We start from the raw sequence: 8,479 nt of genomic DNA on the forward strand, positions 1-8,479 counted from the left end.
GATAATAGCGCGTTGTGACAAACACCAGATACAGCACTGGGACTTGATCAACAGCCGATACCGCACCGTGACAATGTCACTAACCAGTAGGTGGCAGTAGTGTTCTTTTTCAAACATGGATGCCTCCAGTAAAGCACAATCAGATGAAAATTACTCTGAATTAAAAAAACTTAGAAACAGAATGTAGTAATTTCATATTTAAAGTTCTTTCAGAAGTTTGAATTCTGAAAATGATCGGACTTTTCCTTAAATACCAACACCGTCAATCAGAGCCTTTTAAAAGAACTCCCACCGCACAGAGGAGGGGTAGATCTGGAACTGGCATGAAGAGACATTGTTCCTATTATCCATCTGTGGAACTGGACTATCTTAAATGCTAATAAACCACCAATCATCTATCAGCAAGGCAGCAGGACCCGCCCCTCCCCTCCCAGAAAACAGCACTGGCAGAGCTTATTGAAGTAATGCTATTTTTTGCCTCACAGGAAAAATCTTCCCTTTTATAAGCATATTGGTAAGAAATACAGCTGCAGAACTGGAATTAGTTATATTTCAATCAAATAACCAACTTACTGTATTGTTTTAACTTTTCGCTTCCAATAAAATTATCTAAGTAGTATTACTGAAACATATCATTGCCAGAATGGAGGGTTTATCATTGGTAGAGGTGGCAGTAATTCACTACCTGTGGGACCAGCAGTTCCCCTCTAAACCAGAAGGTGGCAGCAGTGATTCCATCATGAAGGGTGTTCTATTATGACATTTATAAAGTAATCTATTTACCAAAAACTGACTAAAATACAGTGAGAAATTCTTCATAACAATATAGCAAGTAAATAAACTTTATTATAAAGCAACCTTATAACAGTAAACTATAGGTTTGCAGTGTTCCAATCTAAATTTGATACAAAATAAAAATAAGTCACCATTAAACCTAAAGCTTTATAAATATCAACATAAATAGACCTAAAGTTTCTAGACTTGTTCCAGAATGTAGAAAAGCTGAGGTATGTTTTTGGAGATATATGGTGTGCAATAATACAAGAAAACACCTTTATTTATTTATTTATTTGATAGGACAATGGACATTCATTAACATGTTAGTTTCAGTGATCAACGTAACTCTGGAATTAACACAACAGCTCATTTGCAACCGCTGTGGAAGCAGCTAAAAACATTAAACAAGACACACAAACAGCGAAGGAGCCAAAGACATAAAATCACTATATTAGAGGAACAGGCCAAAGGAAACAGTTCACCTGTGAACATGTCTGGTTAGTTTTTATGTGGGCTGGCAGCATTTCCATGCTTTTCATTTCCTCCGTTTGGCCAAAGTTGGTCCTAAACTGCTGAACATTACCGTCTCCTCCGGTTAAAGATCTGCTGTTTATTCTATTCATGCTTCTCTAAGCTTGTTAAATCAGCTGGGGAGGAGGATCAAGTCTGTTTAAAACTGTAAAAACAAAACATCCATAAACATCCGACGATGATCAAAGCCTAAAGTGCAGAATAAAACCTTGGAGCCAAAATAGCTATAAATTACAAATTATCCTGAAATAATTTGGTTGTGCTATTTCTGCTATATAATAAAGACAAAGATCAACTGCTAAACCTATTTAATGTATCTATCATGTAGAACGATAAATGTACCGGTATTTAAACAGAATCAGTGTATGATTATGTTTAAAAGCTTTATCACTAAAGGCCTCATGAAAATCTGATTATTCTTCAGTGATTCAGCAAATCTAGATGTTTGTTTCATCCATTTTCCAGTTAGTTTACTGTGATCAGAACAGATCTTTAGGAAAATGTTTTCTGGCACCTATCCGTCTATTCGCTGGTTCAGGAATGGTCCTGGCTATGACTGAAGACAGAAGTAGGTCCATAGAAACACAGCTAATTCTGGAGCAAGTGTTGCTGCTTTTAGTTACTATCAGGCTTCTCATGAAACACTGACATGTTAAAATGAGATGTTTTTATCATAAAAGATTTGTTGTAAAAATTATATTTTATCATTTGGAGTTCAAGTGAAAATACAGTAGCAAATATATACAGTCTGTAAATATTTGTTAAAAGTTTTCCAATATCAGACACATTTGTTTACTGATAAAATCCTTTTCAAACTATTAAACCAAATGATGGATCAGTTATTTAATATTAAAGTAGCCTTTTTTACAAAATAGTTCTTTTGAGCTAGATACATTTTTCTATATATATTTATTTTTTGAAACACTCAATACAGACATATGTCCTCAGCTATCTCTATAGCTCTGCTGCTATAGGCTTAGACTGCTGGAGGACATAGGGACCCCTTTTTCATCATTCTGCTTCATTCTATCTCTATTCTCCCACTCTGCAGAATCTGTTAGTTCAATCTCTAACGTTCTGCTCTCTCTGCTTTTTCTCATAGTAGCTTCATCTGGTCTGTTCCTGTTTGGCTGTGACTCCATCCTGGAGAGAAATATCAGCTGAACTTCAGGCCTCTAAGCATCTTTTTATGGATGATAATGATTACCTTCATCTTATTGAACTGATTAGTCACATCTTATTCGCTTCTTTCTGTTAATTAAAGTGTTTCTCTGTGAAACAACAAGGATCAATTTTCTTTTCCAACTGAGGCTGCATGTAGGCTAGGAGTTAGGGGTTAATATTTAGTTTCAAGGTTCAACTTTAAATCAGAAAAGCTCAAAGTCATGGAAAGAAAATCAGCTTCAGCGCTCCTTCAGTTTGTGTTAAATAAGCAGATTGTAATTGCATTTTTCTTCTAAGTTTTTCTACTTTTAGTTTGTCAATAACCTGATCTCAGGTCTAAACCAGCCTTTAGGCCTGAGTGGGAACCATGTAGCTGTGGTGTAAACATGTGTCCAGCAGGGGGAGCTCTGCTCACACTGTGGTCTGTGGGTTTTTCCTACCAGCCTGAACACGTCATGATCCTGGACCTCAGACCTCTATGATAACACCATCAAAGAAAAAAAAAACACCATCAAAAGAAGGAGGAGGGCTGAGGGTGGGGATGATAACGGGGTCAAAGGTCATCGGTAACAATCATTAAAACAAAGGAGTAAAACTGAAAGGAGCTTTATGGCTGTTTTTACAGCTCAGAGTGTTTCCTGACTTCCAGGTGTTTCCTGACCCCTCCCTCCCTTTGTTTCCTCCTCCCAGCAGACCCCCCCACCCCCAGCATGGAGATCATGTTACTGTTTCAGTCTGGAATTTGATCTGGGTTTATCCAGAAAGCAGGAGCTGCTCCTCCTGAAGGAGGAGACACACAGCCACACCCTGATGATACACAGCAGGAGAAAGCGACACCACCTCTACCTGCTGCCCTGCTTCAGCTGCTCCTCACTCACAGGAAGGTTTGCATAGGGGGGGACCAGGCAGGGGCCAATGTGCATTGATTGATTTACCAAATCAATCAATGAGGACAATAAGTATCACTATTAAATCTATATAAGTATTTCTACATGCAAGCTGTCTAAACTTTATGGCTGATTCTATAGCAAACACTTGATGATCTTTACATTATAAAGCCTGGTTCTGAAAATTCTGTTTATGTCCTATTTAGCTTTAACATTTTTATGTTAATAATTTAATTATTACTTTAATTTTGCTGCCAGTTTATGCTAAATATTCCAACAACTAAAAGATGAAGTTGGAACATCCCCCTGAGGTTATCACTGCTGCCCCCCTCTGCTTGTTCTGGAGCCTGCTAAGTTGGTTTCAACGATAACAACAAATCACCTGGCTGGGGTGGCCCCTGATTGGCCCCCCTTCTAGCTCCGCCCCTGCTGGTTTCATCCTCCCAGCTGCTGTCTGAGCTGCAGGTTTGGTTCCAGCTGCTCCTCCTGTTAAAAACACAGACTGCTGCTTTAACCACAGATCTTCTCCGTAGGACAGATGACCCACTACAGCACAGTTCTCATTGGTTCCTCAGCATAAAGACATGATTATCAGACATTTAAAAGCCAATTTTGCTCTTTTAAATGCAGTCTAGATCCCCTTATATCCTCTGCGGTTTTAAATCATTCCTAATATTTAAATTTATCAATACTGATGTGTATCAATTTTAGAGCGACATATTTCTACAGGAAAACAGCATCAGGAATGTTTCTGGATTTCAGCTGATGTTTGGGTCCCGGATGAGCAATAATCTGGACTATCTGTGGTCAGCATGTTTTTGTTTTGGTTTTTCTTGATCCATTATATATGTAGACACACTGTATATACCACATGCACCTTTTCCTCCTTCTGGCACCTTCTTTTGACTATTGAGCTGATGTGTAGAGGGAATTTCTCCACTGTGAGATCAATAAAGTCTATCTTATCTTACCTTATCTGGTCTTTTCTTATTTATTTTTATTTTTTTATCTTATCTTGTCTTATTTTATTTTAATATATAAACTGATAGAAACTGAATTGAGTTGAAAGTTTAAAGCAGAGGATGGGTTCAGTCCACTCTCTAAGAAGGATTTAGGTTGATGGTAAATAAATGTAAATGATTAAATAAAACGCCACCAAACATTAAGAACTACAGATATCAACATAAACAGACCAACACCACATGTAGACAGACAGCAGACCAATGGAGTAAAGCTGAGCTATGAGTTTATTAATACAATACAACATGCAGTATGGAGACTAAATCATTTAGGATACTTTCAACAAAGATGATCAACACAAAATGTTTGTTTGCAGTCATTTAGGAGTCTTCTGTGTAACTAATAATGATCAGTTGTGCATTTTATGAATATATTCTGTAGAAACATACATTGAAGATGAAAATAGATGTGCGTAGCTTTAATTACTGATGATTTCATGTAAATCTGCTCTGTCTTCACTGATGCATTTGGAAAACGTATCAAATAAGACATAAAATATCTAATAACTTAGTTTGTTAATCCCATTTTGCTCCAGGAGGAATTTTTATTAAAATCAGTGATGGAAAATAACAAAATAGATTTACTTGATTACTGTACTTGAGTAATATTTTTTGAGTATCTTTACTTTACTTAAGTAATTGTTTGGGCAGATATTTCTAACTTTCCCTCCACTACATTTCCAGAAAGCTGCCAGTTTCTCGTTCCTTTTAGCTCAGCTTAGCTTTTAATCCTCTGTTGCTGTTTTTCTATAAATGTATTTCTATCATGGCGGACAGCAGCCATTAGGCCTGAATCTGAACGCCGCTGATTTAGAGATTTAATAATGTTCTAAAGATGAGAGAAACTCAGAGCAGATATTATTAATAGTTTATAATTTTATAAAGGCGTTAGTTGTTGCCATGCGGCCAAGTTGTTCGGTAGGATGAGTCTCAAGGCAGAGTTATAGTTTCTTTCTCATAGATTTAGCCTTAAACATCTATTGAATAGTGAAATTACAAGATGATAAATGAGTCTCCTTTTGTTTGTTTTTGAATAATTAATAAAGATCAACATATCTGTCCTTATTTTTTCATTTTGGTGCTTTTATGCTGAAGTTCTTTCCAGGTGGTGCAGAATCTATATCAGATGGTTCTACGCATCAATACATGGTGGTTCCTGAAAGTTAATAATAATAAAAATAGACAGAAATGCTCTGATGTTAGAACATTTAATTACTATTTTTGAATACCTAAGTATTTTCAAAAGTGAGTACTTTAATACTTTAACTTGAGTAGATGTTTGACTGAGTAACCTTTACTTGTAGTTGGGTAACATTTGACTAAAGTATTACAACTTTTACTAAAGTACTACTGCTGAGTACTTCATCCATCAGGGATTAAAACAGTTTGGTCCTTAATTCTGACTGAATATGAAACTTCATTTGTTTGCTTGTTTTTCTGTTCAGGAATCATCTGATTTCAGACACTTAGAGCAGCAGAGCTTCTAACAGCAGGATGCAGATTAAGGGATGTATTCCAGGTCTTCCTCTGCTGAAATGGTTTAAGGTTATTTTATTAAAAAGTTTATTAAACTTTATTTTATTTCTCGCTGCTGATAAACTGCTCTAATAGAACTGAGTTGCATTTATTCACCAAACTGAGTCCAGTTTTTATTTATGGGTTCATTGTTTTTCCAGCATCACCAGAACCTGGAGGTCCAACTGGTTTCTGAACAGAACCGGTCCAGAACAGAACCAGCAGCTGAGGCTCTGAGGAGTTCATGCGTTTCCACGGCAGTGGGAGCATGATGCTGAGGGATGAGGCTCAGTCAGAGCAAACCTGGTCAGAGTGAGACCTCTGTTAGCGGGAGGAGGAGGGGGAGGAGGGGGAGCGGGCCGGGCTGCGCGCTCCTCGGGGACGCGCCGCTCGCTCCTTCACGCACCCTCCCGCCGCGCGGCCAGGCCACCGGCCAGCCTCTCCCCTCTGCTTCTCTCTTCTCCTCCTTCTCCGCGGTTCGGACCCGGTTCTCCGTGGACCGTCCCTCTGCCGCCGGACCGGAGCCGGACCCCGGCCGGACTCTCTGCCGGATCACCGAGTTTCAGCCCGGTTCTGTCGGGACCGGCCTGCCTGGATCCAGGGTCCGGGCCTCAGCCCGGCCCTCCGTCTTCCGGTCCTCCTGTACCGGACGGTGACGTCACCAGGAGAAAAGTTGGTCCGGATCCTCCGTTAGACCCGGTCAGAGGGAGGGGGGAACCCAGCCTGGCTGTCCCGGTACCGACAGGCCCAGAACCCAACAGAGGAGAGTTCTGATCCAGAACCAGGAGCCCACAGCTGGACTGGAAGCTTCTTTCTATCTTTGGACCGCGGTTCCGGACGTGATGGGGACCGTGTGAGCGGATCCACGAGACTGGTCCCGGTAGAGGTGAGTCCCACTCAGGGTCCAATCAGAACCGGAACAGTTAGTGAACTGATCCAGAACTTTAGCAGAACTTTAGATCCATAAATCAGCAGTTATCGGTTCCGATTAAAGTTAGACCCAAAAGCAGAACCTGCTCCAGAACCTTTCTGCTTCAGCTCAGGGAACCAGCAGCAGAGGAACCGGTCCACACAGGTTCTGGTTGTTTCTGATGCTTGGTTCTGACCAGAGTCCGACTCGGTCCAAACTGGCATCAGAACCAAAAGCAACAATGAATCCATCAGAACTCCTGGATGGATTTGGTTTATTTTTATTTTCCTGGATTAAAACTTTATTTTTTATTTAAATGTCTAAAGAAGAAGAAGAAGAAGAAGACCTGCTTATTAACATGTTAATAACACATCAATAAGGTTACTAACGGTTATTAATGTTTATAAATCAGAAGTTTTATCCTGTTTTATTTCATCCCTCCTTCCTTCAGTATTTGCTTCATTTTCTAACTCCTCCTCAGAAATCATAGAAATCAGTTTCTAGAAGTCATTTAATCCCATTCACACGGATTATTCTGCAGTATTTCTTTAATCTGGATTAAAATCAGCAAACAGACCAGCAGAAGAAGCTGGATCCGTGATGTCATCATTAGATCTCTGTCTGCAGCAGTGATTGGTTCCCATCTTTTCCTCCCAGTATCAAACTGGGCTGCTCTGATGGTTCCGGCTGCTCTGCTCCCAGTGGAAAGTTAGAGGAAAATAGGATTAAATCCAAATTAAAATCACGTCTGATTTCCTGATGGGAAACTTCTGCAGAGATTTAATCTAAAGATTAAAACATTTAATCTCTTTAAACGTCAGAAAAAGAAAATCTAAAGATTCAGTTTAATAAAAGTAGAGAAAAAAGATAGAAAACCTCCTGCCATCATTTAGAGACAGAACCTGCTGCTGAGGACTGCCAGCCAGCTGGCTGAAACACAACCACAGGAACCAATAAGTGTTTTATGTTTATAGGTAAAATACGATTTAAATAAAATCGTTTAAACCTCTCGGACATTTTTATCAGACTGTTTGATCTTTAATGACGTAGAATCTAATTCATCCTGCGACCCAAACCTCATCAGAACCAGAAGTTCTGCCTCAGTTCTTCTGCCAAACTGCTAGAAACATGTTTGATGATGATGAATATTTTCCCTTCAGATGCAGATTAAATGTTAGCTTGAGGCTAAATGTTAACGATTGAATGGACTGAATCCGTATAGAAGCTGATAATCGGGCTGAACAGAACCTGTGTTCTGGGTCAACCGGGTCGGTTTCGGTCCCTCTAACCAACATTCCTGTGGTTTTACCGCTGATTCTCCTCATTCTTCGCCTCTCTGCTCTGAAACAAAGACAATCAGGTAAAACAGGAAAACCTCAGACGGATCAATGATCCACAGACTGTGGGACGTCTCCACTCAGGTGGGTTCTTTCCACACCTGGAGCCAGGGGCCCTGTCAGGAATTTGGGGCCCCTTGAAAGAAATTAATATAAAAAAAAAATGCAAGCTTTAAAGCTTTAAAAATGCAATTTTTATTGTAAAATTTCTACAAAGGAAAATTATCAGAACACGTTTTTTCTGAAGCATCTTGCTAACCAGTTAGCATCTTAGTGCTAGCAGGTTCCCAATGGGAAATTCCATTGGGACCAAGTAGCACTAAATTGGTGACTTAGAAA

The 8,479-nt window shown here is 39.4% G+C and overlaps 1 protein-coding gene across 2 annotated transcripts in view; it reads left to right on the plus strand.

Moving 5' to 3' along the window:
* The first annotated feature begins 6,297 nt into the window (after positions 1–6,297).
* The window catches only part of LOC107104484 (kinesin-like protein KIF1C), a 39,395-nt gene continuing 37,213 nt past the window's right edge, over positions 6,298–8,479 (plus strand). For both annotated transcript variants that reach the window (XM_015404482.1, XM_015404483.1), the window contains exon 1: positions 6,298–6,779. The gene's annotated coding sequence lies outside the window, so the exon portion shown is untranslated. The remainder of the gene's footprint in view (positions 6,780–8,479) is intronic.

Source organism: Cyprinodon variegatus, unplaced genomic scaffold (genome assembly GCF_000732505.1).
Source record: "Cyprinodon variegatus isolate N-32 unplaced genomic scaffold, C_variegatus-1.0 Scaffold1761, whole genome shotgun sequence".
NCBI classification, from domain to species: domain Eukaryota; kingdom Metazoa; phylum Chordata; class Actinopteri; order Cyprinodontiformes; family Cyprinodontidae; genus Cyprinodon; species Cyprinodon variegatus.